Source organism: Leptonychotes weddellii, chromosome 13 (genome assembly GCF_054177405.1).
Source record: "Leptonychotes weddellii isolate Sample4059 chromosome 13, ASM5417740v2, whole genome shotgun sequence".
Classification (NCBI taxonomy): Eukaryota; Metazoa; Chordata; class Mammalia; order Carnivora; family Phocidae; genus Leptonychotes; species Leptonychotes weddellii.
In genome coordinates, this window is record NC_138381.1 from 44,064,595 (window position 1) to 44,082,727 (window position 18,133).

The following is an 18,133-nucleotide window of genomic DNA, read 5'->3' on the forward strand; positions in this document are numbered from 1 at the left end:
CACTTTTCTGTTCAGAGAGTTGTTGCTATTCCTTTCTTTGATCTCCTGTTGGGTTTGTAGGTGTTCAGAATGGTTTGATCCCTATCCAGCTGAATTCCTGAGAGGAGACGAAATCCAGGTCTCCTAGTCCTCCGCCATCTTGCTCCGCCCCCTATTTGAAAGTTTTAAAGTGTTAGTGATTTGGGGTGCCTGGGTGGCTCAGTCGGTTAAGCAATTGCTTTTGGCTCAAGTCATGCTGGGAATGAACCCCACATCAGTCTCCCTGCTCAGCGGGGAGCCTGTTCCCTCTCCTTCTGCCTGCCGCACTTGTGCGCACTCTCTCTGTCAAATAAATAAATGAAATCTTAAAAAAAAGTGTTAGAGAGTATATCTTAAAAGTTCTCATCACAAGAAAATTGTAACTATGTATGGGCATGGATGTTAACTAGACTTATAGTGATGATCATTTTGCAATATATACATATATCAAATCATCATGTTGTGCACCTGAAACTCATAAAATGTTATATGTCAATAATACATATATGTGTGTGTGTATATATATATATATGTATATATATTTAAGATTTACTTTAAGAGGTACTTATTTTAGAGAGAGTGTGAGTGGAAGGAGGGGCAGAGGGAGAGGGAGAAAGAGAGAAGCAGACTCCCCATTGAGCATGGAGCCCAACATGAGGCTCCATCCCATGACCCTGAGATCGTGATCTGAGCTGAAATCAGGAGTCGGACACTCAACCAACCGAGAACCCAGGTGCCCCCAATTATATTTCAATTAAAAAAAACAAAATGAAGTCAGAGGCTATGTCTCCCTTGTTTTACATTGTACCTCCAATACCTAGCATAGGGTATGCCTTACATAGAGTGAGCATTCAGTAAATACATGTTGCATGAATTTGAACCAAACTGTATTTGACTTGATGATCTGGAAAAATTTCTTTTTTTCTCTAAGCATTAGTTTCCCTGTCTATAAAATGGGGGCTATGGGCTAGACACTCTCTATGGTTCTTTTCAGATTTGTCATTTTATGGTTTGCTTTCCTTAAACCTCAATCCCACTCTCAGTAACATTTCTCATTGATGAAAGAAATAGTAGGGGATTTCGTTATCTTGCTTTCAACAATTGATAGGCCATCTGGACGGAAATCAATAAGGAACATTGGGCTAAATCTACATATTTGATTAGATGGACCTAATAGACATACACAGAACATTCAATTCATATTTGACTAGATGGACCACAAGACATTCCATCCAGCAGCAGAATACACATTATTCTCAAGTGTACATAGAACATTCTCCAAGAAGCCTTAGCAAATGTAAGAGGACTGAAGTCATACCAAATATCTTTTCTGACTACACTGGTATGAAACTAGTTATCATGAAAAAATTCGCAAATGTGTGGAAATTTAATAACACATTCCTGAACAATCGGTGGATCAAAGAAGAGATCAAAAGGGAAATTAAAAAATCATGAAACAAATGAAAATGGAAACATAGCATATCAAAACTTATGGGGTACAGCAAGAGCAGTTCTAAGGGGGGAATTTTACAATGATAAATGCCTACCTTAAGAAAAAAGAAAGATTTTTTTTTTTAAAAGATTTTATTTATTTATTTGACAGAGAGAGACACAGCGAGAGAGGGAACACAAGCAGGGGGAGTGGGAGAGGGAGAAACAGGCTTCCCGCGGAGCAGGGAGCCCGATGTGGGGCTCGATCCCAGGACCCCAGGATCATGACCTGAGCCGAAGGCAGACACTTAACGACTGAGCCACCCAGGCACCCCAAGAAAGATTTTTTTCAAGTAGGCTTTGTGCCCAATGTGGAGCTTGAACTCATGATCCAGAGATCAGCAGTCAGATGCTCTACTGACTGAGCCAGCCAGATGCCCCAAGAAAAAAGAAAGATCTTAAATAAACAATGTAACTTTACATCTCAAGCAACTAGAAAAAGAACAAACTAAGTCCAGAATTAATAGAAGAAAGGAAATAATAATTGGGGCAGAAATAAATGAAATAAAATAACTAAAAAGACAGTGGAAAATATCAGTGAAACTATGAGTTGGTTTTTTTGAAAGATAAAAAAAAATTGACAAACCTTTAGTTAGACTAAGAAAAAAAGAACAGACTCAAATAAAATCAGAAATGAAAGAGGAGACATTAAAACTGATAACAATCAGGGCGCCTGGGTGGCTCAGTCATTAAGCGTCTGCCTTCAGCTCAGGTCATGATCCCAGGGTCCTGGGATCCAGTCCCACATCAGGCTCCCTGCTCAGCAGGAAGCCTACTTCTCCTTCTCCCACTCCCCCTGCTTGTATTCCCTCTCTCACTATGTCTCTCTCTGTCAAATAAATAAATAAAATCTTTAAAAAAATAAAAAAAATAAAACTGATAACAATTACTAATGATCATAATGTGATAATGTGAACAATTATAATCTAACACAACAGATAACCTAGAAGAAATGGATAAGTTCTGAGAAACATACAACCTATCAATATTGAAGCACAAAGAAAGAGAAAATCTGAACAGACAAATCACTAGTAAGGAAGTTGAATCAGTAATCAAAAACCTCTCAAAAAAGAAAAGCCCATGATGATATGATTTCACTGGTGAATTCTACCAGACACTGAAGGAAAATTAATACCAATCCTTCTTCAGCTCTTCTAAAAGATTGAAGAGGAGGGAATACTTCCAAACACATCTTATGAAGCCAGATTACCCTGATACCAAAGCCAGAAAAGACACTATAAGAAAAGATTATAGGCCAGTATCTCTGATGAACATAGATGCAAAAATTCTCGATAAAATATTAGCAAACCAAATCCAACAGTACATTAAAAGAAACACACACCTTGATCAAGTGGGATTTATTCCTGGGATGAAAGGATGGTTCAACATATGCAAACCAATAAATGTGATACACCATATTAACAAAATGAAGGATAAAAATCATATGATCATCTAAATAGATGCAGAAAAAGCATTTGACAAAATTCAACATCCTTTTATGATAAAAAATTTCATCAAGTTGGGTAAGGAAGGAGTGTAAAGGCCATATATGACAAACCCACAGCTAATAATACTCTATAGTGAAGAGCTAAAAGTTTGTCTTCTAAGATCAGGAGCAAGACAAAGATGCCCATTCTTACCACTTTTATTTAACATAGTACTGGAAGTCCTAGCCAGAGCAAGTAGGCAAGAAAAAAGAAATTAAAAGCATCAAAATAAAAAGGCAAGAAGTAAAATCGTCTCAGTTTGCAGATGACATGATATTACATACAGAAAACCCTAAGGACTCCACCAAAAAACTGTTAGAACTAATAAATGAATTCAGTAAAGTTTCAGAATACAAAATCAATATAAAAAAATCAGTGGTGTTTCTATACACTAACAGCTAACTAACAGAAAGTGAAATTAAGAAAACAGTCTCATCAAAAAGAATAAAATACTCAGGAATAATTTACCCAAGGAGGTCAACTATGAAACACTGATGAAAGAAACTGGAAAGATATTCTGTGCTTGTACATTGGAATATTATTAAAATGTTCACACCAGCCAAAGCAATCTACAGATTCAATGTAATCCCTATCAAAATTGCAATGACATTTTTCACAGAAATAGAACAAACAATTATAAAAATTTCTATGAAACTACAAAAGACCCTGAGTAGCCAAAGCAATTGTGAGAAAGAACAAAGCTGGAGGCATCTGCTCACTGATTTCAAATGATATTGCAAAGTATAGTAATCAGAACAGTATGGTATTGGCATAAAAACACTCATATAAATCAATGGAACAGAATACAGAGCCCAGAAATAAATCCACACATATATGATCAATTAATTTATGACACAGGAGCCAAGAACTTACAATGGGGAAAGCATAGTCTCTTCAATAAATAGTGTTGGGAAAACTGGACAGCCCCATGCAAAAGAATGAAGCTAGACCGCTATCTTATACCATAAACAAAAATTACCTCAAAATGGATTGAAGAATGTAAGGGCTCAAACTGTAAAACTCCTGGAAGAAAAAACAGGGGGAAAGCTCATTGACATTGATCTTGGCAATGATTTTTTTTGGATTCAATACCAAAAGCAAAGGAAACAAAAGCAAAAATAAACAAGTGGGACTACACCAAACTAAAAAGTTTCTGCACAGCAAAGGAAACCATCAACAAAACGTAAAGACAAACTACTGAATGGAAGAAAATATTTGCAAACCGCATATCCGCTAAGTGACTAGTACCCTAAATATACAAGGAACTCATACAACTTGTAGCAAAAACAGAAACATAAAACATAAATATGGGCAAAGGACTTGAAAAGACATTTTTCCCAAAGAGACATACAAATGGCCAATAGGTACATAAAAAGGAGCTTAACATCACTAATTATCAGGGAAATGCAAATCAACACCATAATGAAATACCACCCCACAACCCGTTAGTGTGGCTATTATTGAAAAGACAAGAGAGGGGTGCCTGTGTGGCTCAGTGGGTTAGGCGTCTGACTCTTGATTTAGGCTCAGGTCATGATCTCAGGGTTGTGAGTTTGAGCCCTGCTTTGGGCTCTGTGCTGGGTGTGGAGCCTACCTAACGTTCTCTCTCTCCCTCTGCCCACCGCCCCAAGAAGACAACAGATAACAAAAACTGGTGTGGATGTGGAGAAGAGGAAACTCTCATACACTGTTGGTGGGAATGCAAAATGCTACAACCAGAATGAAAAATAGTATGGAAGTTCCTCAAGAAACTAGAATTAGAACTACTATATGATCCAGCAATCTCATTTCTGGGAGTGTATCAAAAGGAAAACAAATCATATCTTAAACAGATATCAGTACTCCTGTGTTCATTGCAGCATATTCACAATAGCCAAGATATGGCAACAACCAAAGTGTCCATTGATGGATAAAGAAAATGTGATATATCTTATTAATAATCATATAAATATAATATATATTATATATAGTATTCCATTGTATATTATATATTATTTATGTATGTATGTATTATTCAGCCATGAGAAAGAAGAAAATTCTGCCATTTGTGACAACATGGGTGAACCTGGAGAACAGTATGCTAAGTGAAATAAGCCAGACAAAGACAAATACTGTCTTTATTACTTATATGTGGACTCAAAAAAACCAAACACAGAAAAAAAGAGTAGAATGGTAGTTGCTGGGGAACTGGGTGATTGGGGAAATAGAAGAGGCTGGGAAAAGGGCATGAACTTTCAGTTATAAGATGAATAAAGCCTGAGAAGTTCTACTGTGGGCAGAATGCTATACAAAGAGCATTGCATGCTGCAGAGAAATCATTCATGAAAGGTGCCAGGCTCTTTTTCTCAATGAGGTAAACTTCATTACTTCATTGTTGTTTTATTTTAAGAAATTGCCACAGCCACCCCAACCTTCAGCAGCAACCACCCTGATCAGTCAGGAGCCATCAACATGGAGGCAAGACCTTTCACCAGCAAAAAGTTAACTTGGTGAAAGCTCAGATGATGGTTAGCATTTTTTAGTAATAAAGTATTTTCAAGTTAGGTATATACCTTGTTTTTTTTAAAACATGATACTGTAGCACACTTAGACTACAGTATAGTGTAAATATAACTTTTATATGCACTGGGAAACCAAAAAAGTTATTTCATCTGCTTGATGGTGATACTGGATTTCTTGTGGTGGTCTAGAGCCAAACCTCCAGCATCCGTGAGGTATGCCTATAATTCAACTGGTAGACTGCATTAAGATTTGTCATTAAGACAATGTAATTTTTGTCACTAAGACAATGTAATTTTTACCTTGGTTACTTTTGCTTCTTAGTGTTTAGGGGGAGAGAAAGTCCTCCCTGTAGCAGCTCAGTTTAAGCAAGCAGATTAGCTGATTAGAATTGGGTTTCAATTCTAAATCCCCAGGAGGGAGAATCAGACTGACAGAGGTTAGATTATATATATCCGTCCCTGAGCACTCAGTTTTGGCCAAGGTCAGGTTCTTTAGCACATTTCAGGCTGATGGAGCCCATCCTTGTTGACCAGAGGCAGTTTCCAGGGAAGTGAGAACAAGAGCTGATCAGTTACCTTAAACAATATTTACCATTATAAAATTGGTGTAAAAACTATTTAGAATTGAATAGAAAAGAGCAATCTGGTATATTTTCCAATTTTTCTGCCTAAAACTAACCAGTAGTAGAATAAACCCTTGAGAATTTATGACTTAGAAAACTTTATTATTGAAAAGACTTGAAAGAAAAAGAACTTGAAATGGGTATTTTATATCTATATTTAATGTGGAAGTAATTGGTGTGCTTAAACATCCAATATGAAGTCATAGAACTACAAAGCAAAATGAATTTATGGTTAAATATTGCATCTTGCTTTGTCTGAAATTACCTAAGTACTATATAGGTACTAATGAATTCTCCAACTTGAGGAGACATGCAATGAAAATTGCATCATTCTTTGGTTCTGAGTGCTGCTGTAAGCAGTGATTTTTTTTCCACCCATACTTTTTTCCTTTAAATTGCTACCTTGTGCCAAATTAAGAGATTTGGCAATTCTCATTTGACAATTCTCTTATGACAATTAAGAGTCTCTTATGACAATTAAGTCATAAGAAGCTGTTGCAAACAGCTTCATTTTATGTGCTGCAATAATAACTAAACTCACCAAGGAAAAGTAACCTCAGCCACCTTTATAAAAGTTTATATTTCATATTTCTTTTTTTCACTTTTTCCTGTGTCACTACAATTTATTTTTTTCTGTGACACAGGTTAGAAGGAAATATCCTGTGTCTGAGAGTGTCATGACTACTGTCTTTAATGCCAGAGAAGTTGTAATTAGCTGGAAACATGGCTGGAGGTCACATTTTATAAGTAACAACATGTCTACTTCTGGTTGGAGGGCAGTGGCAAGCTTCTTTTCTTATCCCTCCAATTCTTTTTCTCCTGGGCATTATAGTATAATTGTTAGGAGTTTGGGTTTCAGAATGAGAAAGGCCTGAATTCAAAACCCCGTTCAACCATGTACTAGTTGTAAATTCTTGGGTAATTTACTAGGCTTCTGAGCTTAGTTTCTTCATCTGTAAAGAGGGATAATAAGATTATTTGAAGAATTGAATGGGATAATATTTGCAATGTGCTTAGCAAGAACTTGGCACATAGTAAATGTTTAAAAAACAATGTTAAAAATAATGCTAATTATTATGTTCAGTGCTAGGCCTGGGGAAACAAAGATACACTGAGGCATGGTCCTTGTCTTGAAGGAACTTATAGACCAATGGAGTATGGGACTCAGAAAGTATCACTGTAAATGTATCTTTATGTTGGAGAGGCACTTCGTACTTGATAGTTGGTTCTTGATATTTCCATTAAGTACTACATTATTATTATTATTTAATAATCTATAAATAAAATTTATTCTTAACTTTGGATTTTAAGAACATTATACTCAGAGCAAGTTATTGTAAATGACTCACTAGAACTGTAGGTGTTGGCATTCTTTGCCTTGTTCTTAGTTCTGTCCCAGTCACACAGGCTGCCAGGCTCTTTCTTGGGTACCAGGGAGAGATAAAGATAAAAAAGAAAAAAAGAAGCATATTTAATTTAGAAGATTGACTCTAGTACCAGATTTGGAGGTGGAGATGAGGGACTAGAATGTGAGATGCAAACTCAGGCAATCTATCCAGAATTGAGGCAAATAAAAACAGGCTCAAGTCGTTCAGTTGGTACGCAGAGCCGGATTTCTTCCAGGCACCTGTATCTGGGGGAAGAAGGAACAGAGACACTAGGAATTCCAGAAGTCTGGGTAGAAGTTCAAACCAGCAGCCTGACCACCACACAAGCAGTCTAACCTGGGGGTTAGGTAAAGTGAGAGAGGTGGAAAGAACTGCACTACCCCTGCTTTTGCCCAGTCGTGTTCAAGCATTTCTGACTGTTGATTTTAGTTATGGATAAATTATATATAGGTACCTCTATTACTAGTAGCATATTAGTGCATAATAAAGTTCTTTGTTAATGATAATTACAATTACCTTTTTCTTTTTAGTAAAAGGACTTTATTAAGAAAGCTTTGTGCAATTACTTTAAATAATTTAAGAAGTAACTTAGAATTATTTTGGCTGGCTTCTTGGCAGATTTGATTATACTGTTACTGTTTTTAAATGAAGATAGGCTGATGAAGATGAGATTGGGCTGCTTTTTGATGTTTTGTGTTGCACTTGCTTTGTCAGTGTTACCTTCAGTTTGCCTTTTCTTTGCATTTTAAAGCCATCATGTGAAGGTTAGATTAGTAATTCGTAATACACTTAATTGAGCACACAAAGACAGAAATAAATTTCTATATACTGAAATCCAGTGGAAAATTAGGGTTCCCTTTTTTTCTTTTCATTTTAAAGCTCCTTTTCCCTCATATGACCATGCATATTACATGGAACTTATATCCTCCCCACATTAAAAGGATCCTTTTGTTTTTTCTGAACTGATGTTGGAAGAGATTGGGAGAAGTTAAGGAAGTAACACTTTGCTTCTTTTTTTTTTTTTTTAAATATTTTATTTATTTATTTGAGAGAGAGAGAATGAGAGACAGAGAGCATGAGAGGGAGGAGGGTCAGAGGGAGAAGCAGACTCCCCGCCGAGCAGGGAGCCCGATGCGGGACTCGATCCCGGGACTCCAGGATCATGACCTGAGCCGAAGGCAGTCGCTTAACCAACTGAGCCACCCAGGCGCCCCATAACACTTTGCTTCTTAAAGAAGGAGAAAGGAGACAGTTTGATGTGCAGGGCTGCAAAGAAGAAGAAGAAAAAAGGGGGAGATTGAAAAGATATGGGAAATTACCAATTTTGCAATGGCAGAGTACATATAACACTATACACTCGACATGCCTTCCTTTGCTCCTTGCCTGTCCAAATTCTGCTCAGCTCAAGACCCACTTTTTCCAATTAGCCTGTACCACACTCTGTTTTCTAAAAATGGAGACAACAATATCTCCTATTCCACATGATCTTTTCCCAAGGCAACTCTTCCATTCACTGAAGAGGTTATATAGATGGCAAATTAGTGCATGAAAAAAACGTTCAATATCACTAGCTATTAAGGAAATGTAAATGAGGACTACAATGAGATATTCCTAACACACCTAATATAATAGCTAAAATAAAAAAAATCACTATTTTTTAATTTATATTTTATATAAATATATATATTTTACATATTTTTAAATACCAAATACTGGTGAGGATAGGAAGAAACTGTATCTCTCATACATTGTGGGTGGGAATATAAAATTGTATGACCACTCTGGAAAATATTTTGGAAGTTTCTTAAAAAACTAAACATATATTTAACATATAATCTAGCAGTGACTCCTGGCATTTATACCAGATAAATGAAAATTTATGTTCACAAAAGAAACCCTTGACATAAATGTTCATGGTATCTTTATTTATAATAGCTCCAAACTTTAAAACAACCAAAATGTCCTACATTAGGTGATTAGCTAAGCAAATGGTGGCATATCCATACCAGGGAATACTACTTAGCAATAAAAAGGAACCAACTATTGATAAATGCAATAATTTGGTTGAATTTCAAGGGTAGTGTGCTGAGTGAAAAACATCAATCTTAAAAAGGCCACATACTGTATAATTTCATTTATATAGCATTCCAGAGATGACAGAATTATAGATATGGAGAAAAATTAGTGGTTGCCAGAGTTTAGGGATGGTGGAGGAGGGTGTGACTATGAAGAGAGATTTTTGTGGTGATAGTTCTGTATCTGAATTGTGGTGATGGTTCTGTGAATGCAGAAATGTGACCAAATGGACAGAAAATGAAAATGTCAATATCCTGGTTTTAAGATTTCTTGATTTTGAGTAACTACAATTATAAGATGTAACTGTTGAGGGAAACTGAAGTGAAGGGTATGTGAGACATCTCTGTACTTTGTGTGAATCTATAATTATTTCAAAATAAAAAGTTAAAAGAATGGAAGAGACTAAATTTAGGTTAGATCCTCATCAGCTTTTGTCTTCATTCTTTCCCTGACCCTGAAAAGGCCATAGAGGAGTGTCAAGGGACACATACCAGAAATATTTTATAATTTCTCTCACGAATTTTTTCTTTGACTTCAGTATTACATAGAATTGTGTTTTTTAATTTCCAAATATCTAGAAATAATTTGGCTTCTAGATATATTATTGTAATTAATTTTTTATTTAATTCCATTGTGTAAGATTTATGGAAACAAAGAGTCGGACGCTTGACTGACTGAGCCATCCAGGCAACCCTCCTGTTTTAATTTTTTTTTAAATCTTTTTTTTGGCATCAAGTTGGGGATCTGGAGTTTCATTATATTTCTCTTCCTAGATGGTTCTCTGCAAACATTCTGCAGTGTGTGAAGGCAAGTCAAACAAATTAGAGTGTTCTTTACATTATTTTTCTCATAGTTTTAGCAATTCTTTACACTTGTACACTGAGCTAAGATTTGTTATTTCATTTGTTCATTCAGCAAATATTTTATTGAGCACCTACTATGAGCCAGGCACTCTTTTTTTTTTTAAATGAGGTATAATTAACATATAACACTATATTAGTTTCAGGTGTAAAAAATAATGATTTAGTATTTGTATGTATTGCAAAATGATCACCACAATAAGTCTAGTTAACATCCATAACCATATATAGTTGCAAAATTTCTTTCCTTGCAATGAGGTCTTTTCAGATTTACTCTCTTAGCAACTTTTAAATATGCAATACGGTATCATTAACTATAGTCACCATGCTGTACATTACATCCCTATGACTTATTTATTTTATACCTGGAAGTTTGTGCCACTTGACCCCTTTCACCCATTTCACTCACCACCACCCGTGGTCCCACCTCTGGCAACCACCAATTGCTTTCTGTATCTATTATCTAAGTTGTTTGGTTTGGTTTGGGTTTTGTTTTTAGATTCCACATATAAGTGAGATCATACGGTTTTGTCTTTCTCTGTCTGACTTATTTTACTTAGCATAATGCCCTCAAGATCCATCAATGTTACAAATGTCAAGATTTCATTCTTTTTATGAACTGAATAATATTCCATTGTACATGTGTACCACAATTTCTTTATCCTTTCGTCCATTGATGGACACTTAGGTTGTTTCCATATCTTGGCTATTGTAAATAATGCTGCAGTGAACGTGGAGGTGAATACATCTTTTTGAGTTAAAGTTTTCATTTTCTTTTTTTTTTTAAGATTTTATTTATTTATTTTAGAGAGAGAGAACGCTAGTGAGCATGAGCAGGGGAAGAGGCAGAGGGAGAGGGAGAAGCAGACTCCCTGCTGAGCAGGGACCCTGAGATCATGATCTGAGCTGAAGGCGGATGCTTAATTGATTGAGCCACCCAGGTACCCCTAAAGTTTTCATTTTCTTCAGATAAATACTCAGAAGTGGAATTGCTGGATCATATGGTAGTTCTATTTTTAGTTTTTGAAGAACCTCCATATTGTTTTCCATAGGGGCTGCACCAGTTTACATTCCCACCAACAGTGCACAAGTGTTCTCTTTTTTTTCCCCACATCCCTATCAACACTTGTTATCTCTTGTCTTTTTGATAATAGCCCTTCTTAACAGGTGTGAGATGATGTCTCATTGTGCTTTTGATATGCATTTCTCTGATGATTAGTGATGTTAAGCATCTTTTCATGTACCCGTTGGACATTTGTATGAATGTTATTGGGAAAATGTTATTCAGATCCTCTGCCTATTTTTACATTGAAAAAAATTTTTTTTTGCTATTGTGTTGTATGAGTTCTTTATATATTTTGGATATTAACCCCTTACCAGATATATGATTTGCAAATATTTTCTCCCATTCAGTAAATTGCCTTTTCACTTTGTTGATGGTTTCCTTTGCTGTGCAGAAGCTTTTTAGTTTGATGTAGTCCCATTTGTTTATTTTTGCTTTTGTTGCCTTTGTCTTTGGTGTAAAATCCAAAAAGTCATTGCCAAGACTAATGTCAAGGAGGTTTCTGCCTATGTTTCCTTTTAGGAGTTTTATAGTCTCACATCTTCCATTTAAGTCTTTAGTCCAGTTTGAGTTAATTTTTGTTTATAGTGTAAGATACTGGTCCAGTTTCATTCTTTGGCATGTGGCTGTCCAGTTTTCCCAGCACCACTTAATTGAAGACATTGTCCTTTCTCCATTGTATATTCTTGACGCACTTGTCATAAATTAATGAACTATATATGCACCAGTTTATTTCTGGGCTCTCTATTCTGTTCCATTGGTCTATATGTCTGTCTTTATGCCAGTATCATACTGTTTTGATTACTCTAGCTTTGTAATAGAGTTTGTAATAGAGTTTGAAATCAGGAAGCATGATGCCTCCAGCTTTTTTCTTCTTTCTCAAGATTGCATTGACTATTCAGAGTCTTTTGTGGTTTCATACAAATTTTAGGATTGTTTGTTCTATTTTTGTGAAAAATGTCATTGGAATTTTGGTAGGGATTGCATTGAATCTGTAGATTGCTTTGGTTAATATGGGCATTTTAACAATTTTAATTCTTCTAATCCATGAGCACAGAATATCTATTTGTTTGTGTCTTCTTCAATGTCTTACAGTTTTCAATATATAGTTCTTTTACCTCCTTAGATGAATTTATTCCTAGATTATTTTTGGATACGAAGCTTGGTTGTTGATTTGAGATTTTCTTGTTTTTTAATATAAGCATTTAGAGCTATATATTTACCCCTCTGTACCTCTCTTCCCTGCAACCCATAAGATTTGGTATATTGTTTTTGTTTGAATTTGTCTCTAAGTATTTTCTAATTCTTGTAATTTATTTTTTGATTCATTGGTTGTTTGAAAGTGTGTTGCTTAGTTTCCACAATTTTGTGAAATTTCCAGTTTTCCTTCTGTTATTGCTTTCTAGTTTCATACTGTTGTGACTAGAGAAGATACTTTATGACATCTGTCTTTTAAAATCTATTGAGACTTGGGGCACCTGAGTGTCTCAGTAGGTTAACATCTGCCTTCATCTCAGGTCATGATCCCAGGGTCTTGGGATCGAGTCCTGCATCAGGCTCCCCGCGCAGCAGGGAGTCTGCTTCTCTCTCTCTCACTTCCCCTCCCCCTGTTCATGCTCTCTCTCTCTCTTTTTTTTTTTTAAAGATTTTATTTATTCATTTGAGACACAGAGATACAGAGAGAGAGAGAGCTTGAGCAGGGGGAGAGGCAGAGGGAGAGGGAGTAGCAGGCTCCCCACTGAGCCAGGAGCCAGACGCAGGGCTTGATCCCAGTACCCTGGGATCATGACCTGAGCCAAAGGCAAACGCTTAACCATCTGAGCCACCGAGGTGCCCCTCTTTCTCTCTCTCTCTTGCTCACTCTCTCTCTCAAATAAATAAATAAATAAAATCTTTAAAAAATTTTTTTACTACAAACTTAATTTGTAGCCTATCATATAGTCTCTCCTGGAAAATGTCGATGTGCACTTGAGAAAAATATGTGTTCTGTTGTTGGTTAGAACTTTCTGTATAGGTCTGTTAGATCTAGTTAGTCTATTGTTGTTTAAGCCTTCTATTTTTTTTTTTTAACTTATCTTTGATCTGATTTTCTATCCATTATTGTGAGTAGGGTATTGAAGTCTCTATTATTGTAGAACTATTTTTTTCCTTTAATTTTGTCAGTTTTTGTTTTATATATTTTGATGGTCTGTCATTAGGTGCATAAATGTTTATAATTATTATATCTTCTTGCTGTATTAAAGCTTTTATTAATATATAATGTCTTTTTGGGGTCTTTTGTAAACTTTTTTGATTTAAAGTTAATTTTGTCTGATATTAGTATAGATACCTCTGCTCTCTTTTGGTTACTACTTGTGTGGAATCTTTTTCCATCCCTTCACTTTCAGTCTATTTGTGTCTTTGTATAACATATACTTGGATTGTGTGCTTTTATTCATCATTCTAATCTCTGTTTTTGATTGGAGAGTTTACTCCATTCACGTTTAAAATAATTTTTGATAAGGAGGGGCTTACATCTGTCATTTTGCTACTTGTTTTCTATCTTATAGCTTTATTGTCCCTCATTTCCTATATTACTGTCTTCTGTGTTTAGTTTAAATTCTTTTCTCATTTGCTCTTGTGTATATTCTATAGCTTCTTTATTTGTGGTTACCGTGGGGATTACATTTAACATCCTTAAGTTGTAACACTGTATTTTGAATTTACAGCAGCTTAACTTCAATAATATACAACTTCTCTGTTACAGCTCTGTCCCCACCCCTTTCAGTTGTTGATATACAGAATGATGTCATTATACATTATGTGCCCCAAAACATAAACTATTAATTATTTTAAATGTATTAGTCTCTTAAATTGAGGAAAACAAGACTTGGAGTTGTAAACCAAAGTTACAATAATACTAGCTTTTAGGCTAATAATTATTTTTTTCCTTTATATGTATGTCTTTTAAATCATGTAGAATATTCAAAGTGTAGGGGCGCCTGGGTAGCTCAGTTGGTTAAGTGCTGGACTCTTGGTTTTTGCTCAGGTCATGATCTCAAGGTTGTGGGATTGATCCTTGTGTGCAGCCTGGCATGGAGCCCCACATTAGGCTCCATGCTCAGTGCGGAGTCGGCTGCAGATTTTCTCTCTCCCTCTTCCTCTGCCCCCCCCTTTTTAAAAAAGCTCAATAGAAAGAAAATTAAAAGTGCAGTTACAAATAATCATTACAACAATACTAGCTTTAAAATTTGCCTATGTACTTACCTTTATTGAAATCTGTATTTCTCCATGTGGTTTCAAGTTACTGTCTGGTATCCTTTTATTTCACCTTGCAGAACTCCCTTAAGCATTTCTTGCAGGGCAGGACTAGTGGTTTAATGACTTCCTCAGTTTTTGTTTATCTGGGGATATCTTAATTTTGCCCTCATTTTTGATGGGCAGTTTTGCCAGAGAAGGGATTTTTGGTTGACAGTTTATTTTTTTTCTTTTAGCACTTTGAATATAGCAGCCTGCTGTCACATGCCCTCCAAAGTTTCTGATGAGAAACCTGCTGGTTACATTTTTGATGATTCACTTCTCTCTTGCTGCTTTCATGATTCTCTCTTTGTTTTTATCTTTTGAAAGTTTGACTATAATGTGTCTCAGCGTGCATATCTTTGAGTTCATCTTACTTGAAGCTTGTTGAGCTTCTTGGATGTTTATATTCATGTTTTTCATGATATTTTCTCTGCCCCTTTCTCTCTCTTCTCCTTCTGGGACTTCTAAAATGTATGTTGGTCTGTTTGATTTGTATCAGAGGTCCTTTGGGCTCTGCTGACTTTTCTTCAGTTTTTTTAAAATTTCTGTTCAGACTTGATAATTTCCATTGTCCTGTCTTCAAGTTCACTGATTCTTTCCTCTGCCTGATCAAAACTGCCTTTGAATCCCTCTAGTGAACTTTTCATTTCAATTATTGTACTTTTCAACTCTAGAATTTCTTATTGGTTTCTTTTTAGGTTTTCTATGTATTGATATTCTGATTTTCTCCCATACATCTTTTTCTTGACTTTATCTTCATCTTCCTTTAGTTTTGTGAGCATCTTTAAAACAATTGTTTTAAAGTCTTTGGTATGTCTGCCATAAGGTTTTTTTCAGGGACAGTTTCTGTTGATTAATTTTTTTCCTTTGAATGGGTCATACTTTCCTGTTTCTTTGTATGCTTTGTGATTTTTTTGTTGTTGTTGTTCAATACTGGATATTTGAATCTAATATGTGGCAACTCTGAAAATCACATTTTTCCCTTCCCCTGTGTTTGCTGCTGTTTTTGAATGTCCTAGTCTTTCATGTCTGACTCCAAAAGGGTAAAGAAAGAAAAATGAAGGGGTAAGGCAGCTCTTTAGGCCCCTGAAAGTCACTACAGCCAAAAGGGGAGGGGATTACATCACTGTGGGGAGGTGCAACAGCAATGTCTCCTCCACCTCTTTGCACCTCTGTGCCCAGAACTAGCAATCAGTGATCAGAGCATAGATCCCAATATTTGGAGGACAGGGTCATTTTTGCTCACTCTGGCTCCCACAAGCTATGTGCAAGCTGCTCCAAGAACATGTGCACAGTGCCTGCCCTATGTCTGGGCATGTGAGATAGGTAGCTACTGCTATGCTAGTTGCTGAGACTGGCCAATATTAACTGCAGATCTTTCCCTGGACGTTGTGAGCCTTCAATAGACTGCAAAATTCTGAAATAGTTACACTGGACAGATTCTGTCTGTGTAATTATTGTCTAGTTTGGGAAGACAGATTCCTGGTGCTTCCTAGTCCACCATCTTTTCAGAAACCTCTATTATATCTTTTTCTATAATATTACTCTTACAATGTTTCTGTGCTCTAACATTTTATTTGTTATGTAAATTTTGTTGACATACAGTGCAATATTGGTTTCTGGAGTAGAATTCAGTGATTCATCACTTACAAACAACAACCAGTGCTCATCACAAGAGCCCTATTTAATACTCCTCACCCATTTGACCCATCCCCTGCCAACCTCCTTCCATCAACCCTCAGTTTGTTCTCTATCATTAAGAATCACCTATGGCTTGTTTCCCTCTCTCCTTTTTTTCTTTTGTGCTCTAACATTTTAAATATCTTTTGTTGAAAGCATATAGCTGAATTTAAGAAAGTGCCAGTTTTGGAGCCTCTATTTTGTATTTTGTGAGGTATGTCACTTAGTGATTATTGACATATTTAGAATTAATTTTATCATCTTATTTTGCACTTCCATTTGTTCCATTTTTTCCTCTGATTTTTCTCCTTTCTCACTTTCCTTCAATTAATTTGATCAATTTTGTTTATTCTCTCCCCCTCCACTGGTTTAATAGCTATTTATTCTATAATTTCAGTGGTTTTCTTAAAGTGTATACATTTCTTAACAGATCTAAAGCTAATCAATATCTATTCTCTGGGTAAACAACATAGGAAACTTAAATTACTTTAATTCCAGTTATCCCTCTCCAATCTTAGAGAGAGAAAAGATAGATTGCTTACAAATGAATGACAGTCTGATGGAAGATTTCTCATCAGCATCAACAGAAAACAGCTGTGAAATAATATCTTCTGAGACCTGAGGTAAACTGTTTACTTGAAGGTTATTAACCACCTGAAATATCATTTAAGAGCAAAACACACAGATCCTTTCTGAAAGAACACTAAGTGATGTACTTTAATCAGAAGAAAGCCAAATGCAGAAGAAAGAGGAGTGGGATATGAGAAACGATGTCGATCAAAGAGAAGGGGAACTGTATTGGTAAATTTTTATAAGCACTAACAATAAGATGTAATACTCAGAATAATCCTTAGTTGGCTCCCCATTTTTACAGATGGAGAAAAGAAGGGTGGAGAAGCTAACTATCAAACTTGTGTGAAGTCACACAGTTAGAGAAGACTACTGCTAGGAGAATGCACTCTTGTTCAGAAATGCCATGAGACTCAAAAAGCAATACTAGCAATCTGTGTTCATTGTTTGAGCTAACTTGTGACTCAGCGAATTCTTGGGTCTATGAGTTCTAGAATGTATAAGAAAAATTCACTCAGGTGTTATCCTTTGAATTGAGGAGAACATGGAGCAAGAAGACCCACTAAAGATAAATTGGGACAGTTTATCTTACTTGAAATCCCAGTTGTACAGAATGATTTTCAGTCACTTTGCAGGATTACATAAACTTTGAGAAATATTAAATAACTGATGGCAATATGACCATATTAAGAAACAAAGGTAGAGGGGAGCCTGGCTGGCTCAGTTGGAAGAGCATGTGACTCTTGATCTTAGGGTCATGAGTTCAAGCCCCATATTGGGTGTAGAGATTACTTAAATAAATAAACTTAAAAAAAAAAAGAAACAAAGGTGCTGACAGAGAAGCTGAATTGAATCAACAAAATTACTCTTTGTAAATAGCAAAACATAGACTTCCTCTGTATTCTAAACAATAAAACACATGTGGTGTTGTATTTTATTAAAAATCACCTGATTCGTTCTTTAACCAGGCTTACAAGCTACAATGTAATCTTTTAAAATTATAGATAATTACAAGAAGGCACATTAAACCTCAGTTAATCACAGTTGTTTCAAAAATATGTCCTCTCTCTTAACAAAGCAGTAACCCAGCCAAAGCT

The 18,133-nt window shown here is 35.8% G+C and overlaps 1 long non-coding RNA gene across 1 annotated transcript in view; it reads left to right on the plus strand.

Moving 5' to 3' along the window:
• The window catches only part of LOC145716779 (uncharacterized), a 46,276-nt gene extending 28,809 nt beyond the window's left edge, over positions 1–17,467 (plus strand). Inside the window, exon 3 of the long non-coding RNA XR_014139666.1 lies at positions 17,341–17,467. This is a non-coding gene — a long non-coding RNA (uncharacterized LOC145716779). The remainder of the gene's footprint in view (positions 1–17,340) is intronic.
• Positions 17,468–18,133: the final 666 nt, after the last annotated feature.